Source organism: Cornus florida, unplaced genomic scaffold (genome assembly GCF_030987335.1).
Source record: "Cornus florida cultivar Cherokee Brave unplaced genomic scaffold, ASM3098733v1 CherokeeBrave_3.0.0_Hap2_Chr04, whole genome shotgun sequence".
Lineage (NCBI taxonomy): Eukaryota > Viridiplantae > Streptophyta > Magnoliopsida > Cornales > Cornaceae > Cornus > Cornus florida.
Window position 1 is genome coordinate 13079387 of NW_026775574.1, and position 21540 is coordinate 13100926.

General features: G+C 34.4%; 1 pseudogene; it reads right to left on the reverse strand.

Moving 5' to 3' along the window:
* Window positions 1-3084: 3084 nt before the first annotated feature.
* The window catches only part of LOC132302752 (cytochrome P450 85A-like), a 59130-nt pseudogene continuing 40674 nt past the window's right edge, over window positions 3085-21540 (reverse strand).

Here is a 21540-nt window from a genome sequence, read left to right on the forward strand (position 1 = left end):
AATGAAGCGAAGCGAAGAGAAAAAAAAGAGTGAAGCGAAGAGAGCAAGAGATTCAGCGAAGCGACGATAGAGGGAGATCGAGTAACCAAGTGACTAAGTGAGTAGAAAGAGATATATGCTCGATCGAACCCTCTGATATCATATTTCTCTTTTATTTTCTTTTTCCCTTTTTTTTTTCTTTCTTTATTTTTTTTTCTCTTTTTTCTCTTTCTCTATCGAACCCCCCTGGTATCATATTTCTCTTGTATTTTTTTTTTTTTTTTTTTTTTCTCTTTTTTCTTGTATTTTCTTTTTCTCGATTGAACCCTCTGGTATCATATTTCTTTTGTATTTTCTTTTTCTCTTATTTTTTTTTAATTTTTTTTATTTTTATTTTTTTCTTGTATTTTCTTTTTCTCGATCGAACCCCCTGGTATCATATTTCTCTTGTATTTTTGTATCATAATCGGATTGGGCATTTGATAATTAAACAAATTGGATACGTATTGACTCAGTAAAAATTCGTCTGATTATCAGACCGGATCGGATCACTCATTATGCTTATCTGATTCGGATCAGATTGACTATGATCCGGTCCGAATCCGATCTGTTGACAGGTCTAATCACATCAGCGTCTTCGCACTCACCTCGAATGACGCTCCAATCATACTCGTTGCCTGAGATTCTGGTGGAGAAATCTTAATTTTATTGCCGGAGACCCACGTTTCACAACGTATCAAAGTGGGAAATTTGGAGATCGAAATCAGCAATCAAAGTGATCAATGGAAGAACTAGGATGGGAAATTGATCATCACACTGTGTATTCTTTCTATATAAAAAAATACAAAGAAAAAGAGACTTTTTGATGTGTTTGTTGATTCGTCATTTCCATTGAGAGATTGTACGAAGCTACTGTTGGAACACATAAGGCACATTTTGGTGACATCCTCCCCCTGCCGGGGGTTTCGTTCGGAGCCAGTTAGACACCTAGTCGACCTTCTCATGCTCGGCAGTAGAGCCATCAGCGCCTCTAGCGAGAGAAGTTATAACGAGCTAATAGAACCGCACTCGTGCCCACAGAGGATCTGATCTGATCCCCCCATCTAAACCGGAGCCATTGAGAATCTTTTGTTTCAAGCACTAAAAGGGGTAGAGCATGGGGATTGGGCGCCGTCATCGATGAAGAAGGTGGATGTATAGCAATAGCGGTTGTGTGCGTATATATAAATTATATATATATATAGTATAACCCTGTTTGGTTACAAGCATAGTGCAATTCCAAATTATGTGCAATTTTATATCCAAATTAAATGTGAAATATACAATTTAGCCAAACATGATCATTGGAGGGTAATTTGGGCATTATTATTTATCTTTTTTATGATGTCAGCAAAAAGTGTCTCTAACTAATTTTGACCATTGACCGAGGATTTTTTTGAAAATTTGACAAACCACATGGGGTCTAACCGAATTAAATCCAAATAATAAATGAAAGGGCTCGTGTAATTTAGGATACATATAATCCAGTGGTTTTTAAAAAATTCCGGTATAATTTACCACAGCCGCCGGTATCCGCAAAACTGCAGTAAAAAACTAGGTTTATAAACGCCGGACAAAACTAAACTTTTGGCGCCCTTTTTGGGTATGTTTCTTCCACCAGTTACTTTCATTCGCATATACACATATGCGACAGAACTCTATAGGCTGTGCTCCACAGAACCCTCCCTCTTCGATCAGTTCTTCGCTCATTCGCATGAGTTGTTGGCTCAATCAGGTTCTTTCACTCACACTTTCTCTCTCAATATATGAAATCACTCAAAAACCATTTATGTCTTTTGAATATATTCAATTTTAGGTTCAACAAATTCCCTTAATTGCATGCATTTCCTCAGTGGGTTTTTGTTAACTCGTTCAGAAATTTCTGACCCACGAAAATTGTTTTAGGATTCTCTCTCTACTCAATTTTGGTTGCTTGCAAATTTTATTTATTAATTTATTTTTTCAATCAATAAAGTTTTGGTCCACATGGTGTCCTTTTAATCTCATTTTTTCAGTTCCTAACATTGTAATTGTTTTTGTAATACAGGAGGTTTGGATTATTATAATGTTTAAAGAAACAACTTTTAAGGATAAAGACTATTATTGCAAAGAGTATTAATGCTATGTTTGGGAGGATTGAATCTGCGGCTTAGATTTGGTATTGGATTGGAGAAAATTTAGTTCAAAGTTGTAACTAAATCTCTACCAATCCCAATGCCAAAGCACCGATTCAGTACTCCCAAATGCAACATAAAAGTATTCTTCTGTTTTTCCTTTAGCTTTCCATTTGTAATTCAGTTTGCTATGGTGTTTGGCTTCTAGCCGTGTTAGTGTTTGCCCAGGACAACATTTGCATGAAGAACATAAAATGAAAACACATCACTTACCAAATAAAATGAATCAATTCCCTAAGTTATTACCTTGAAATCTTGCTAAAAATATAGAAAAAGACATTCTCGAACTACCAAAACCAAATTCCCTTCTTTTTTAATGTTTTTCAGAGCATCTTGGTCATGGTAAAAGAGGTTCTAGGAAGAGCGAAAAGGGTAACAGAAATAGGAGAGTCGTCCTAACGGTACCATCGCCTGCCAAATTCTGCCTTGGACCCTGAATTGGGCTGAACCAAGATTGAGTTGATTGTCGAAGTCTGACATGGGTTGGAGTGTCCGACCATGACAATACCAGGACCTGACATCAGTCCTAGGCCCTAAATCGAGCTCATTGGAACTATATAATCATCACATCCTTCTCAAAACATAGTTTGGTACCCTTTGTTGGTGGTGCATGGTCTTTGATTCCTTCTATTAGGAACTACCTAAGAACTTTAGGATATGTAGTCCTAGCTATACCAGATTTGGCTTGATCCCACATAAATCTTGATTTCTTAGCTTAAAACAGGAACAAATTACACACTAGGACTTACAAATATGGTTAGGACCAATTTCTTGTCCACTACAGTAGCAAATCAAAATGACTTTATAGTTTTCTTATACAGAATGATAAACAGTACTTTCGTCTCAAGTCCATGTTCCTTCCAAATGCTATAACATTTCGACATATTTGAGATTAGTACTTGAACAGCCTCACATGTAGTCCGTTCGGCGCTTTAACTTTTGGGAATTGTACAATCTTTTGTACCCCAACTTCTTCCCAACTGCAATTACGAAAAAAAAAAAAAAAAGAAAGAAAGAAAAAAAACATTGAAGTTTAGAAAGAGGAATATAACGTATGAGATGAACCATTTTTTTTCCTTAGTTGGTACTCACGCATCTCCTTCCAAGGAATTGTTTTCACACAAGGGGAGTTGAACTTTAGACTTGATGCTTCGTGAGGCACCAGAGCCAATTGATTTACCCACTTGAGCCAACCCATTGAGAGTTGGGATTAACCATTTTTTCAAATAAATGGTTCTGCTGAATGGATTAACGTACCCCTAGATAAATAAATGATGGGATTATAGTAGAAATAAAATGAAGATGTAGAGTGAAATTATGTTAAAAATGTCGAAGACTTAACCCAAAAAAAAAAAAAAAAAAAAATTGTCAAAGGAAGCTATATATAATAGATGGAAGTCATATATATTACCTGTATCTAGTAACAAAGTAGTGAAGGAAGGTAGAAATTATGACTATGCTCAAATCTTTTCCAAGACAAACCCTGTTTCCTCGTCCGAAAAAGAAGAAGTAGTTGTTAGACTCCAAGCCCTTATTATCCTGCATTCCATTGAACAAGTGGATTATCAAATTGTAGCTTTATGCAGAAGTATGCATGCAAGCACACTAGTAACCAACCAGCCATCTCCATGGATTGAATGTAAAAGGCTCTGGATAAAGAATTGGATCGTAGTTGATCTCCCTTGCTTCGACATAAATTTTCCATCCTTTTGGAATAACAAATCCTGAACAACAGAAAACCAAAACTACAAATTTCACTCTCTACGTTGGTACAAATGTTGTAGTTGATATCACTTCCAACTAGAACATATTAAAAACTGGTACTATGTAGGTAAACTTAGCAAAAAAACGGAAAGAAAAATTCAGATTAACTTGAAGTAAGATTCTCCCAACATACCATTCAATTCAATTTCTTCATTTGCCCTCCTCAATACAAAATTGGTTACTGAGGCCAATCTCATGGTTTCAAAGATAACCTTCATCAAGATGGATGAAATTTAAAATAAATTTGTCCTTATTTTACATGTGTGGGTGTCAAATTGTTTAGATGAATGTAATGACGTGTCAAATAAATTTGCTTACAGCACGCGTAAAACTCATAGACTTGTAGTCATTCCAATCAATTGGATGCTCTGCCTTTTCTTCTCTTGAATTCTGAAATGCTCCTCCTGAATGAGTTGAGTTGAAAGAGAACTACTTACTTCACAAAATTTTGTTTGTGAGCAAAAAACAATCTTGGATAGTACATAATCTTGCTTACCCTGAGTTCTTGGAGTGCTTTTGGATGATCATGAAGATACTTGATTACCATAATTGTAGTGGTCGATGCAGCTTCATAACCCGCGTAAGGAATTGAAATTACTTGATCAATAATTTCTTCATCACTGAGTTTGTACTTTGGGTCCTCAGTTCTTAGTAGGGAATTGAGCATGTCATTATGGGTAATTGAGGTAACATTCCTTTTCTCTATAATCTGTCTCAAAATTCTAATCATATTCTTCCTTCCCTGTCAAAAAAAAAGTTTCACATTAATCAGAAGATTCCACAAACATCATATAGGTATGGTCACACTGTGACATAAAATTTTATTAATATATACCTGTAACCCATGATAGTAGTTTGTGCCCGGAATGTTGATTGGCAGTGAAAATGCTCCTAGGAACAGCTTATTAAACTCTTGCTTGAAAGCTTCATAAATTGAACTCGACTCAACTTCCACAATTTGACTGAAGAGTTTGAAGAATACCATATGAAGATATAACTTATGGGATTTATATGCCCTGGCATAGCAAATTCCCATTTGGATTAAAGTGACATATGTTTCTGACGTTTCTGAAATATTTATGTTTTGTACAATTGGTGAAGTCAATGTATTATATTTCGATTCATTATAGAATTGATAGTGTCTTCTTGATTACAAGAGATATTTATATATGTATGTGATGGCAATCAATACATGAATATAAATAGTAATCATAAATTGTTCATAGTCGGTAATTATGGATGGAATCATAATTAATTAGGACTTGAACTGGATCCGCTTTAGGTTGAGATATATTGCGAGGGCCGTCGTATGCAATTGCTCCCTATCACCGTCATGGCATTTGACTCTTAAGCATGAGAAAAGTATAGACTCTTTAATTAATTAATAATTACTTTGATTTGTTCGGCGGATTCTTCGGGATCCTTAGACCGACACTTTGGGTAGTTATGTAATTAATAGTTAGAGGGTTATATTTTCAATATTTGCATTATTACTACTTGTATTTATTTTGTATTAATTATGATTGATCACAAAGTAAATTCGAAGGCCTTTGTGTGTTTTTAGACAAAATGATTTATTATATATTTATTTATTTAAATTATTATTTTTGTCAAACAAATGTTTTATTGTGATCAAATCAGAAATAATCAAAGGTACCAAAATAAATATATTAATTAAGTAGTCGGATTGATGACTTTATTTATCCGATAACTAATTATGCATAGAGGGGTCAAAGTGTAATATTGACTTAAAGGTTATTTATTATTTAATTGGAGTTCAATTAATTTATTTTAGTGGAGTAGAAATTAATTTATGAATTAATTGAATTAGGTCCATGGACAGGGCCAATTATTAATTCATTGTAGCCAATAAAATAATAGGCCCAATGGATTCTCACTCATAGACTAACTTGATATTGGAATCATATTAGATTTGAGACATGTGAATTAGAGATTGAGAATGATTTGTTGTTTCCTTTTCTTTATCTTTATGTTGCCTATAAATATACATGGTCTATGTATATTTTAGGTGTGATTTTTAGGAAAAGAAAAGGAATATATTTTCTCTTTCTAGAAAATTAGGGTTTATGTTCTCATCTAATAGAGGCTCCCACAAGCCTAGTTTTCCAAGGTCATTCATGGAGGCATATGAGTGATTCCTAAAGGTAAAACAATTACTAAGAAGATGGAGATCCAAGGAGAAGATATATTGCTAAGGGATCTACAATAAGTGAGAACATTCACTTTAGAGGAAAGTTTTAAAGGTTTACTCAGACCTTTGATGTAAATATTTAATCTGTTAATTGAATGATACATCATATTTTATTTTTGCATAAAACTTGTCTCTATGTGATGAATCAAGATTTATGAATCAAAATCCCTCGAAAAGTTTTTAAAATTAGCACGTTTCCCAACAATGGTATCAGAGCATGATTTGATTCATTACTAGAGATTATGTTTTTATCAAAATCATCATCATGGATCCAAAGTATATATAAATTGATGTATGTTGATGTATGATTTAATATATTAATACATGATGATGTATGTATAATTGTGAATGGATGATGATGAATGTTTGGGCCATGAATGAAGCTTATAGGTTATTGGAATGTAATTTTATCTTTGGATGAATGTAATTAAGGCTTTGTTTTAGCCGTTTGAAAGTTCAATGATGTAATTTAATTTTTTCCATTGTATTTCAAATTGTAAATATTTTTAAAGACATGTAATCATCGTCAAAGGATGCTATGAAGCTTCAAGAAGGTCCAAGAGGGTTAAATTAGGCTTCAGGAATATTCTGGGTTTTTTTAGAAATTTTCAGGAATTTTTTAGAGCCTAAATTTAATTTTTCTGGATTTTTTAAATTATTTTCGGCGGTTTTCCGGCGACTTTCAGGCGACCGGAGCGCTGCCGGCAGTGACTGCAGTGCCGGAGGGATCTAGGAGGATCCAATGCGGCGAGGTACACCTTAGTACTGTGCGCATGGATCCACAGTGGTTGGATTGGAGAGAAGAATCAGGTGCAGCGCACCTTTCATGCAACTGGCGCGTGTGCCTCACGCGCTAGGTCAGCCACTTGCTGGCGCGTGAGGAGCACGCGCCAGCCCAGCCAGAAGCTTCCACGCGCGCGTGCAGGCGCGTCCTTGCGCATGCCACGCGCTGCAGCGCCTTCTAGGCGCGTAGGGGCACGTGGGGCGCGTGCCACGCGCTGATGCACCTCCCAGGCACGTGCAAGCGGTTGCAGGGTCCTCCGGTTGCGTCCCAAGCACTGTTTTTGCTTCTCGTAGCGCGTTCAAGCTCCCTAGAGGTGTATATAAGCCGTTGGTGGTCGCTAAAACAACTAAAATAGTATTTAAATGTTAAAAGCTGATTCCATTGGCCATTTAATTTGCTTTTGTCTGTTGTTTATTGATGTATGTGATGCATGGGATAGATAATTGTTGATTAATTATTATTCATACATTGGATCCATGATATTTAATTAAATGACTTGATTTATATTAATTAAATTATGAAAATTAATTGGATTTAATTACTAATTAATTTGAGGGCACTTATTGGGAAATGAAAAATTATTTTTGTAAATTATTTTTAAAGTGTGCCTCAAATTAAATATTAGTGAATCGTTTAAAGTCCAAATATTTTCTAAATTTAATTGGATTAAAATCAAGACGTTTATCATGTAAATGAATAAAATGAAAATCTTAATTATAAATGATTAAAAATTGAGTGGGAGCGGGGATTTTTATGCATTGCTCCATGGCCTTCGTTATTAAAACCATTGTAATTAGATCTTCAAAAATAAGGCCCCACGCATGATTTGAAGAGTCTTAATATTACAAGAATGGTTGTCTCATGAAAATTAAAATATTAAATGTTCATTATAATTAGATCTTTAAAAATAAGGCCCTATGCATGATTTAAAGAGTCTAGATTATAATAGCAAGATATTTAATGTTTTATTTTTCATTAGAGCATTAATAACGTTACACACTCAATTTAAAATCAATATTGTTAGCTCCCCAACGGAGTGGTCTACACTAGGTGATTTTAGAAAGGCTAAACCAAATTGGGAATCATCTCATATAGATAGACAAGACATTGTCTTAAGAGATATGGAAATGATGGGATTTGCCCGCCAATAGCAATAATGAACTTCGCCAACCGAATAAGTTATTGGCGTATTGATTATCCGATTTTTCATGTAGTGGTTAAGGGACCCACACATTATTATTTTAATGGAAGTGCTCACCTAATAGCAAATGAATCCCACCAATAATAATAATGAACACCTCCATCAGGATAAGTTATTGACATATTGATTGGTTGATTTATTATGCTACGAAGTTGAGGGACCCGCATTGATTAAAAGGGATTGCTTCACCAATAATGATAATGATCTTTTATTTGAGATTTATTATATTATGTGGTTAATAAATTCATTTTAATTTTAAATATGTATGAAAGTATTAATAATTCACCTTGCATATTGTATGAATGCATTTATATTCAGATTTATTATGTCTAATCCATTTTATCTGCTTGCTTACATATTCTATGATATTGGACCTTATTTATAATGACCGGAAAATGAACTTAGATATTTCATTCACAACGTAAGGGTACAAAATGTATTTACTATTCCTATACCTAATCCTTTTACTTTGAGATACCGAATTTGACATTAATACTTTTAATAAATTAGATAAGGCAAATGATATGACTTGGTGCAATATTCTAGAGTTTATCTCGAATATGCTCCAAAGCTAATATTTGCATTATTTTATTTTCTTCAAGCATCATGTTAAATGTCAATGAGATGTTTTGGTGAGATTAGATAGAGCATATGCCTAAGTACTGTGTCAAATTTAAATATCATCAAGATAGCTTGAGGAACTCCAGTTTTGATATCGAATTTTGAAAAATGATTGTTTATTATTTAAAAATTGAACTGGAGGTCAATAGGGCTGACTTGAATGGTAAGTTTCAAATTGACATGATTATTGCCTTATTACCAAACTGGTTCGGTTTTTTAGAATGAATTAAATAAGGAAGCAATTTGAGTTCACACTCGCTGATATTCTTATAGAATTGGTAATAGATGAAGGGATAATCAAAAGTATAGGCGTTCCTATTGATCTAACCTAGTCTATACCATCTTTTTCTAGGCCCAAGTGGAAGGGCAAAGTAAAGAAGAAGGATGAGAATAGGACTAGGCTAGCATAAAACATGGGTATTCAAAAAGGTTAAAGGGAATAAGACAGTGTATGTTGAGGGCGAAGAAAACTGTTTCTTTTGTCGCTAACTGTGACACTCAAGGACGAACTGTCTAAGTAATGACGTGGCATAGGAAAATATATATTTAATCATTGAGCCATGTTATGTGGTTGTATCTATTAATTCCTGATGGATAGATTCTGGAGCCACTAAACATGTTTGCAATTCGTTGCAAGGATTTCAGGAATCCAGAAGCCTCGATGATATGGAATATATTTGTACTTGACCCGATAACAAGGTTGTAGCTAAGTTAGTGGGAGTATTACATCTGAAATTAGAGAGTATGAGGATATTAGTATTAGAGAACTATCTTTATACACAGAAGTAAGACGTTATCTAATTCTTGTTTCACTTGTGGTTTATAAAAACTGGATTGTTATTTAGTAAAACTGGTTTTATAAAATTGAATAGATATGCGATTGCTTCTGGTGCATTGAAATATGGTTAATGTACTATAATCACAAACTCTTAAGATTTGCAGGATGTAGAAACTAATGTTGCATCTTCTAGATTGAATGTTAAAAGAAAAATTGTTATTCCTGACTCATTGTATTTTTAGTGTTTATTATTGGGTTGTAATCAATTAAAATGAGATTCAAAGATTGGTCAAAGAAGGTTTATTACCTAGTGAGGCAGAGGAGCCTAATCCAAACTTGTGAATCCTGTTTTGAAGGATAGATAACTCTAAGGGCTTAATTAGCCAGATGAAATAGACATAAAGGACAATTGGAGTTGGTACACACAGACACGTGTAGTTTTATGAACATCCAAGCAAGTTTACTCACGTTTTGGATAAATTTATCTGATGCGACACGAGTCTTAAACTTTTGGTACATTCTGAAAGTGTCAAGATTGATGTGGAGCACAGATTAGGTAAACTTATCAAAACAATCTGATTTGATCGTAGATATGAGTATTTCTTGGGATAGTGCAAAGACTATATGGTCAATGAGGGTGTGGTGTACTAGGTTTTCCGCAATTGACGCTAAATGGATTTAGGTGTCAAAAAGGAATAACAGAATTCCGCTTAACATGGTTAGATTTATGATCTGTTATGCTACATTATCTCTTTCATTCTAGAGTTTAGCTTTGACGATATCAATGCACATTATGAATTGCATTCCATCTTAGTCTGTCTCAAGGATACTGTTGAGCTGTGTTTTTGACTAAATCTTAGTTTGAATCACATGCACATATGGGGTAGTCTTGCACATGTGCGCTTGATATGGACAAGTAAGTTGGAAACAGATCATACGCATGATAGATTTGATAGCTACTCTAAAAGGCACTAGGATGGATTATTTTATGATCTCAATGATAAAAGTTAATTGTATACACTCACTGTTTATCTATAGGACGATCATATTATGAATCATATACCTAGTAGCATAGTATTAGAGAATATGGTATGAGTACTAGATGTACCACAGATGAACACACTTATTATAGAAATTAAGAATAATAGATGAATTCCCTATTGATGCTTTAGCATCATCTAGTACACAGATTCCTGCATCGGTACATTGATGTAGTGGGAGGATTATCATCCAATCCGACAGAATCATGTTTTTAGGTGAGACCGTTATGGACATCCCTATTAAACATGAGTTGGACCCAGTAAGCTACACGGAAGCGTGAACCGATATGGATACAGATCGTTTTGGCGAGTTACTATGAAATCAGAGTTGGAATCTATGTATTCTAATAAATTCTGGGATCTTATAGAACTTTCTAGTAGGGTGATACCTATGGAAGGCAAGTTAATTTACAAAAAGACACCAGAAGATTTCTTAGTGAATAAATCATAAGTGTACAAGGGAATGTCATTATTTTTCTAATTCTATATATATTGATGACATCTTACTCATTTAGGATGATGCGGAAGTTTTGTCATCAATAAAAAGGTAGTTATTTAATTACTTTTAAATGAAGGATTTTCAAGATGTAAGCTATATTCCTAGGATCAAACTTTGCAAGATTAGGTTAAAAGAAAAATAGGCTTATCTTAATAATCCTACATTGATAAAGTTTTGACCAGGTTTGTTATGCATAACTCAAAGAATGAGTTCTTACTTTATTGATATGGATTGCTCTCTCTAGTAAGTAGTTTTCCAAGACTAGCAGAGGAGATTGAGCGAATGAGACTGGAACTATATGCTTTGGCATATGCAAGTCTCATATATGCCATGGTCTATACCAAGCAGGACATCCGCTACATTGTAGGGATAGTCAGTAGATATCAGTCCAATCCTGGACTTGATAACTGGTCTGTTGTGAATAATATCATTAAGTACCTTAGGAGAACCAATGATCTCATACTCATTGACGGATGTGATGATATGGTACTAGTCAGGTATGCTAGTTCTGATTTTCAATCAAAAGTAGATACTATGAGGTTCATGACTCGGTGTATATTCACTCAATGGAAGGAAAATCAGTTAGTAGATTGTTAAGCAGATTTAAACTGCTGACTCAAACCTGAAAGTGGAGTACATTGCAGCTTTAAAGGTGGCAAAGGAAGTTTTTTGGTTTGATCTCACTGATTTAAAGGTTGTGGAGCGTACTAGCCTGCCTATTGAGCTATATTGTGACAATAGTGCAGAAGTAGTCCAAACCAATGACCCAAGGTTCCATAGATGGACAAAATACACTGAGAGGAAGTATCATGTTCTACATGATATTGTCCAGCAAGAAAATGTACTTGTGGCTAGAATATTGCATTGGAATACAACTTTGTTGATCCATTAACAAAGGTGTCGTCGATCAATAGTTTTGATCAACACCTGGATAACATTGGAGTTAGATGCAATTTGAATTGGCTATGAGGGCAAGTGGGAGCTGGTGGGATTTATATGCCCTGGCATAGCAAATTCCCATTTGGATTAAAGTGACATATGTTCCTGACGTTTCTGAAATATTTATGTTTTGTACAATTGGTGAATTCAATGTATTATGTTTCGATTCATTATAAAATTGATAGTGTCCTCTTGATTACAAGAGATATTTATATATGTATGTGATGGCGATCAATACATGAATATAAATAATAATCATAAATTGTTCATAGTCGGTAATTATGGATGGAATCATAATTATTTAGGACTTGAACTGGATCCGCTTTAGGTTGAGATATATTGCGAGAGCCGTCGTATGTAATTGCTTCCTATCACCGTCATAGCATTTGACTCTTAAGCATGAGAAAAGTATAGACTCTTTTATTAATTAATAATTACTTTGATTTGTTCGGCGGATTCTTCGAGATCCTTAGACCGACACTTTGGTTAGTTATGTAATTAATAGTTAGAGGGTTATATTTTCAATATTTGCATCATTACTACTTGTATTTATTTTGTATTGATTATGGTTGATCACAAAGTAAATTCGAAGGCCTTCGTGTGTTTTTAGACAAAATGATTTATTATATATATATATTTATTTAAATTATTATTTTTGTCAAACAAATGTTTTATTGTGATCGAACCAGAAATAATCAAAGGTACCAAAATAAATATATTAATTAAGTAGTCGGATTGATGACTTTATTTATCCGATAACTAATTATGCATAGAGGGGTCAAAGTGCAATATTGACTTAGAGGTTATTTATTATTTAATTGGAGTTCAATTAATTTCTTTTAGTGGAGTAGAAATTAATTTATGAATTAATTGAATTGGGTCCATGGACCGGGTCAATTATTAATTCATTGTAGCCAATAAAATAATAGGCCCAATGGATTCTCACTCATAGCCTAACTTGATATTGGAATCATATTAGATTTGAGACATGTGAATTAGAGATTGAGAAGGATTTGTTGTTTCCTTTTCTTTATCTTTATGTTGCCTATAAATATACATGATTTATGTATATTTTAGGTGTGATTTTTAGGAAAAGAAAAGGAATATATTTTTTTTCTCTAGAAAATTAGGGTTTATGTTCTCATCTAATGCAGGCTCCCACAAGTCTAGTTTTCTAAGGTCATTCATGGAGGCACATGAGTGATTCCTAAAGGCAAAACAATTACCAAGAAGATGGAGATTCAAGGAGAAGGCATCTTGTTAAGGGTTCTATAATAAGTGAGAACATTCACTTTAGAGGAAAGTTTTAAAGGTTTACTCAGACCTTTGATGTAAGTATTCAATCTGTTAATTGAATGATACATCATATTTTATTTTTACATAAAACTTGTCTCTATGTGATGAATCAAGATCTATGAATCAAAATCCCTCGAAAAGTTTTTAAAATTAGCACGTTTCCCAACAATAACAAGAGTCGGACTGAAAATTGAATCATTTTAAATGCATGCTTCCAAAGGATTGTAATTAGTATACTCACATCATTGATTCTTTCTTTGATATCAATGGTTTTGCCATCCCAATTGTTGAGGTGGATTCTCATAAGCTTGTCAATTTTAGGCAAAAGTTGGTCTTTGATCGCGGAAGGGGAAATAAGTGATAGTAATGAGCCTCTAATGTATTTGTGGGTACTCCTAAACACAGCTTCAATGTTGTTTTTCCCTAACATATCAGTTAAGGATTTGGGTAGCTGGGAACAAGTCTTTCTCCTTCATTCTGAAGGATATATCTATTGAGATCTGGATCCATAGAAACAATTGTAGGACACCCCAATATGTGGGTTTTGAAAACACTTCCATACCTGCCAGTGTAGATAATCGGAAATCAAATATTTTTAGTACATAAATCTTTGTTAAAAGTTAAAGTAAAGCAATTCAATAAATCTAGTCTGATGAAAAGAAACTACTTGTAAGAAAGGTTTAGCAATTCTAGCAGTAATACAAGTTTATTTATTTATTATTATTTTTTTCTCGAATGGTAGCAGTTATGAAACAAGAGTTACGCGGGGTGCAGAAAGAGTTAGTTGATTTTAATTGTGATTAATTCCTTTAATGACTTAGATATGATTATTAGGTCAACTTTCTCAATTTATGATTGATTAAATTATATGACCAATTTAGACATCCACAATCACAAATATACGAAAAGTAAAGCAAGTTAGAGTTAGAGAGATTGCACCAGGATTTTAGTGAGGCAACCGCAGTTGATAAAATATGTTAATTATTTGTATGGGAAAAACCTCGTGGACTATTCAGTCTAAAGTAAACCGATCCACTATGTTTGAAATAAAGTACACCGAACTTCGACTTTAGCTCACATCCTATCGTTCTACCAAATACCAATTGCTAACAATCCTCTGGCTTTGCGACCCCCTGTCTAACAGCAACTTGACCTCAGGCTTATGTTTGATATTTGTAGAAGAGTAGCAGGTAGATCAGACAACACTCCTCGAATGCTCCAACCCTTTCAAAGTGTGATCGCTTTTACTTCTGTTCTTCAATCGTCTGAATTTGATGTAGAAGAATTAAATCCTGATTTTCATACGGAATATCTAAATCTTCAATATAGCTTCAATTCCGATGAGATAAAGAACTACACAACTAAATCACTCATGAATATATATGTGTACTCTCAAAAATAAATTTAGAATAATCAAATTTGATTTTCTGAATTTTTTTCTCTTTAAAAGCTTTCTCAAAATATAGAATTGATTTTTCCTAAAGCCATGAATAAACCTAGAAGTCACACAAGGTTTATATAGAGTTTAGAAAGTCCTAATCCCTCTGAAAATATGATAAATTTTGTGCATAGGACCTGGAAAGAGGTTGGGATCAAAAATGAATCAAACAGCAAAAAGGAAACTGAAATCCAAGTGCTGCCAGGAGACCTTGGGCCGGTTCAGAGGGGCTAAACCGGTTCAAGATGACCAGTAAAGAACCCCTCGAATTCTTGAACTAGTTCAGCCCTCTTGGACCGGTTCAAGATGGACAGTCTTGAAACTTTGGCTGTTTTGCTGATGTTGAACCTGTTCGATTATTCTTAAACCAGTTTAAGATGGACAAAATGCAAAATCTTCTTCTAAAACATCCAAAACCCTTCCTAAATGTTCTCACTACCTCTCAAAACTTCTTATAGCATTGTTCTGATCATCTCGGAGTGTAGTATATCATGAACACTTGAACTTCTTCAAATCTGCATCCGATCTTCAATCTTCGAATTGTTGAACCAAAAAATTACAACTCGATCGGACTTGTTTTGACATTGAAATTAGCCAATTACAAAATATATATCTCACAATCTCCCCCTTTGGCAATTTCGTGACAAAACCCTAAAAATAATTCAGTAATCTACCCAAACAGGAAAGTAAATTACAATGATTGTTAAAGAAAATAAACCGCGAAAGTTTTCTTGAACCATGAAGCTTCATCACATGTAGCAACCTGTAATCTGCATAGTAGCTCAAACACAACTACCCATGAAGCTTAATCAAGAAAATAAACACAAGCATAAGAGAGCCATGCTAATAATGCTTGAATATCAATGCAATGTGATGCAATGAACAATGGTTCTCCTCCTTAATGCAAAAAGTTCTCCCCCCTAATGCAAAAGGTATCTCTCCCCTTGAATGATAAGTATCTCAACTCTCTCCCCTTTTTGTCACAAATTAACAAGGGTTTCAAGGAAAAAATATCCTAGAAGAAGGAAACAACCAACCATATGAATCTTGTAAATTGAAACCAATGAGAATGTAGACTCCACAAGATTATATGTATCAACAGAAATAACCAAGATCAATTCTTTTCAGTTCCACAAACTTAGTAACTGTAGTATAATCACTACCAAGTTCCAAAAACATATGATCTGTCAATTGTTCAGAGTTCAGATAATAAATCAATGATATCACATATCCTTAGAAATCAAACAATTAACATGTGTAAAAGACATTTTTTATTTTTTATTTTATGTCTCTTTGTGCTCCATTTTTCTTTTTGCACATTGGCGGTTTTCACGCTTATGGGCAGCCAGCTCTTTCCCTTATTCCCATTTGTTTCGAGTTAAGGTAGCTTTTGGACAAATCTCAAAGGTAGCCTTTTCCATTTCACCCTTTTCAAAACAACAAATATTTTTCTTTCTATTTCAAAAACTTTTTCATTCCAAGTTGTTTTTCAATTTTCTTTTCTTTTCACTCTTTTGGTCTAAAACACATAAATCAAGTTTAAATTCCAAGACAATGATCAGTCATATTAACATTATCTTTGACCAAAATAATGACATCTCAAGTAAATGTATTATCAATGATTTATTTACTATATTAAATAAGTAAGCAAAACCAATTTCATCAATTCATAGCCATTGTATGCTTTCCACAGATAATCCATATGTCATTAAACTCCTTGTGTTCAACATACTCAATCAATATGATTTGTTTAAATTCTCATAAACATAATCTAGACACTTAAGATATGCATGAAAATCCTTTCTAGACTATGTCTTTACAATGGATCTAATCAAGACAACAGACACCAATAGATTTCCTAAAATTAGAAAACTTAGGAGCATCTAATGGTTTAGTGAGAGTATCAGCCAAATTCTGATCAGTATGCACTTTTTTCAAGGACACGACATTTTGTTCAACAAGTTTCCTAAGAAAGTGATGTCGAATGTCAATGTGTTTAGTTCTAGAATGCAAAACTGGATTCTTTGAAATATTAATTGTACTAGTATTATCACAAAAGATAGCAATAGTACCTTGATCAACTCCATAATTCAGAAGCATCTGTTTCATTCAAAGCAATTGTGTGCAACAATTTCCAGCAGCAATGTATTCAACCTCACAAGATGATAAAGATATGCAATTTTGCTTCTTGCTGTACCATGAAACAAGATTAGTACCAACATAGAAACAACCACCTGAAGTACTCTTTCTATCATCTTTGTTACCAGCCCAATTAGCATCAGTATAGCCTACAATCTCAGAGTTAGACTCAGAAGAATAACGCAATCCATAATTCAATGTACTATTGACATAACAAATAATGTGCTTAACTGTAAGAATGTGTTGTTCTCTAGGATCAACTTGATACCTATCATAAACGCCTACACTAAATGAAATATCTGGCTTAGTTACTACCAAATACAACGAGTTACCAATCATACTCCTATACAAAAAATGACCAACCTTGTTAGAATCAGAGTCTTTATCCAATTTGGATGAAGTACTCATCTGAGTTTGAACATGCTTTGAATCTTTTATACCAAACTTCTTAACAAGCTCCTTTGCATATTTTGATTGAGATATGAAAATCCCATCATCAAGTTATTTCACTTGGAGACCTAAAAAGAAAGTCTGTTCACCAACTATGCTCATTTCAAAAGTTTTACTTATATCTTTAGAAAAAGTATGAACAAGGTTATCACATGTAGCACCAAAAATAATATCATCCATATAGATTTGAGCAACAAGAAAATCTTTTCCTTTCCTGAAAATAAACAATATTTTATATGCTCTTTCTCTTCTGAAGCCCTTGTGCATTAAATAAGAAGTTAACTTCTCATACCATGCTCTAGGTGCTTGTTTTAAACCATAAAGAGCCTTTTTAAGATGAAAAACAAAATCAGGATTATGTGGATTAATAAAACCTTTTGGTTGTGCTACATAAACTTCTTCCTGCAAAATACCATTTAGAAAAGCACTTTTCACATCCATTTGAAACAATTTGAATTTAAAGTGACATGCAAGAGCAAAAAAAAGTCGAATAGACTTAAGTCTAGCAACAGGTACAAAAGTCTCATCAAAATTAATTCCTTCAACTTGAGTGTATCCTTGTGCAACTAATCTATCTTTATTTCTTATCACAAGACCATGTTTATCAAGTTTATTTTTAAAGATCCATTTGGTCCCTATGATATTAACATCACTAGGTTGAGGCACTAATTCCCAAACATCATTCTTTACAAATTGAAGCAATTCTTCTTGCATAGCCCATAAGCCAATCAAAACTTTGAAGAGCTTCATTAACATTTTTAGGTTCAACTGAGCCATGTGACATGAGTGTACTATATCATCTACAAAGCATGAGTGTCCTACATTATCACAGACTGTACTCCTAGTGCCATGCTTATCCTATGGACCTATCACATTGTTAATTGGACGACTCAATCTAACTCTAGAACTGCTAGATGTGAGAATATCTAGAGATGGTGCAGGAATTTCTATAGGTTCATTAGTGTTGATCTCTAATTCCTCATCCTCATCTTCTTCAACCTTTTCACATTCTCTACCTAAATCCTCAACTCATTCTTCCTCATAAATTGTAGGTTCTTTCCTTTCTCCTGCAATTTCAAAATTAGTTTCTTCTTCATCAAGTTGAGAAGAGGTTATCTTAGATTTTGTATCATCAAAAACAACATTTATAGACTCCATGACCACTTTGGTTCTAAGATTAAAAACCCTATAAGCCCGACTTGTTTGTGAATAACGCAAAAACACACCTTCATCACTTCTAGAGTCAAATTTCCTAAGTGTTCCCTATCTCTAAGGATATAACATTTATATAATATTTCTGAATTTCGTCATTCTTATTTTCTTGAATTTTTCGTTTACGTAAGGGCGTTTTCTCCTTTTCTCGTTTTGCGTGCCGAACACTGTGGAGTGTGCCAGTTATGTCTAAGAGTGGATTAGGGCATTTCATTGAATTTAGGACTCTTTAAAATGCAAGGTTCGTCATTTTTATTTTTTGTTTTTCTTTTTTTTTCATTTTTTCGGGCCGGACGGTCCCGTGTGGGACCCGCTTCCGAAATTGTTGCATACAAGGATTTTAGTTGGGTCTATTTGCATTCCATGCATTTTAATTAATGTGTTTTTTTTTTTTTTTTTTTTTTTTTTTTTTTTTTGTGGTGGTGATGTAGTATAGTTATGTGTATATATGTATATTTGTGGTGGAAATTAAATAAAAAGAAAAATATTTTAATTGGAGAGACCTACCACCACTTTCCCTTCTTTTGTATGGTTAAGAGACCAATATTGGTCTCAAATTCTCTCTCTATCTCACGCCCTCCCTCTTCCTCTCCTTCCATTTTTCTTTTCTCTTTTCATGAAAGCTTCAAATCAAGATTTCTCTCTCATTTTGAGAAATTTTTGATGCCGTTTGCGGCAAATTGAAGAGTAAGCCGAGATTTACGTTTTGATTGGAGCCAATCTTCATTTGGCTACCATTATGGGGATCACAAATTCTAGGGTTTGAGGTGGAATTGGGGCTTTTATCAAATTGAGGTAGGGGTCCCTAATCCATGACTTCTTAGGCCTTAGTGAGTTTATTCCTTCAAAAATTATGATTTAGCATGTTACATTTGTGTTGATTTCTTTCCCTAAGATGAACTATGTGTTATATATGAATTGGATGCTATGTGTATTAGATGATTTATGTGAGAAAGCATGCTTATGTGAAATTTCCATGCCTAGCATATATAAATTGTTGAAATTTGAAGTAGGGAAGCATGTTGAATTATGGAATGTAAAAATCCTTTTATCGACATGATATTGGAAAGCATAAGACATCCATGCATATCATTGGGTTTGAGATTGGGAAAGTTTTGATTTAAATGAAAAACAAATGATTTTGAGAAAAAGGTTTTGTGAAAGGTTTGCGAAAACCCGAACACCTAGGAGGTGCTTAGTGGTTCATGGTGTTAATGTAATCTAGAGGAAAGTTGAGCTATCTAGGCCCAGACGATGCCATGGAGGTGCCATGTGGTCGGGGATTACTAGCCCACTCTTTCCTCGTGACGCCATAGAAGTGTTATGGGTCGGGTTACATTAACGGTTTTTGGAATGATGAAATGGATTGGTTTTAGAAATTGGGGAGAGACATATCATGACATTACATTTCATTGCATGGCATGATTTAATTATGACTTGGGATGTTGATTTTGTGCTTTGTTTACCCGGTATAGCATGACCTCGCTTCTATATCTTCTATTCATTGTTGGGATCACTGGGTTTCAAGAGGTGTGTCTTAGGCACCTCCTACTGAGCTTAGGCTTACCCCGTTGTTATTTAACATTTTTTAGGACTCGGGAAAGAAGTGGTGGAAGATCATCCACCACAGACTTAGCTTGGATTATTGAATTGACCTTTTTGCTCTCTTTTGTAACTAAATCCCCTCATGTAAAGCACTAACTACAAATGTATTATTTTGTATCTCGTGATGTAACTATATTCTTTATTTTTATATATGATTATTGGGGAATGTATGAATGACATTATTGTGTGCATATTGTGAATGTAAAATATATAAAACCTCTTACTTGGAAGTATGATGATAATTATGGTGAGAGGATGGTGTTGATAGTTGCCACAAATACGGAATTACATAGCTTGTAAGGCATATTTATAACTAGCCTAGTCAGTTTAGTGTTCTGGCAGTAGGTAGCAAGCTCCCAGGGCCTGTCGACCGACTGACAAGGGCTATCAGCCAACTGACCCTCCTCCATCAGCCGGCCGAATTTCAATTTCAGTCGATCGATGAGCCACTGTAGTAAAGTCTCGAGACCATGCAACTTTGAGAGTCGTTTCGGCCGACCGATCGACCATGCAGTTTCAGCTGGCTGACCAAGGGCCATCAGCCGATTGATCCTCCCCCTTAGACCAGTGTGTTGACCTTCTTCTCTTGGGCTATGATCTTGTAGTGTTTTAAGCCATGTAGTAAATTGAATATTAATCACAAGCACGGGAAATAACCATTGTATCCTTGTTGATCTCGGCTTCGGGTAGGGACCCGGTCAATGATCCTGACCTATGTTTGGGTCATTACAAATTTGGTATCAGAGCGATGGTTCGAATATTATAGGGATGACGGGTAGAGGCTTACCTAGGATTGCATGGGGAAAATTGAATCATATGTTTAACTGCTTATGTGTTAAGTGTTTAAAATGTTTTAAAGATATGCCTACTTGTTTATTGTTAACCTATTTATGTGATTACATGTTAATTGTTAAAGTTGATATTTATTGTTAGCATGATCATGCTCATCATCGGTTGGGTGTTATGGGAGTATGGAAAGTGTTTAAGTTTTGTCATTTCATGTAGAGTTTTTCATGTGAGGACTCTGTTCTCGTGTGTATCTTGGCGTCATCATTTTTAATCCATTCTCTCGTTTTATAGCATCATGCCACCACGGAGGGATCCCGGGGAAAGTTCTAGCTCCAATCCCGTGGAAAGGGATCAGAAGCAAGTTAAAGAGGATATCTTGTTGCATGATTTGGTCCCACCAAGAGGGGGACCGTTGATCCACCTTTTCAGATAAATGAGGAGCAGTTGAGATTGATCGTTCAGGTAGCTCTTTTTAATGTATTTCGATCGGCAGATACGTCATCGTCACAGGTTGTGCCACCACTGGCACCACTACCACCACCACCTCCAAAGACAAATGAGTTAGATGATACTTTTTTATC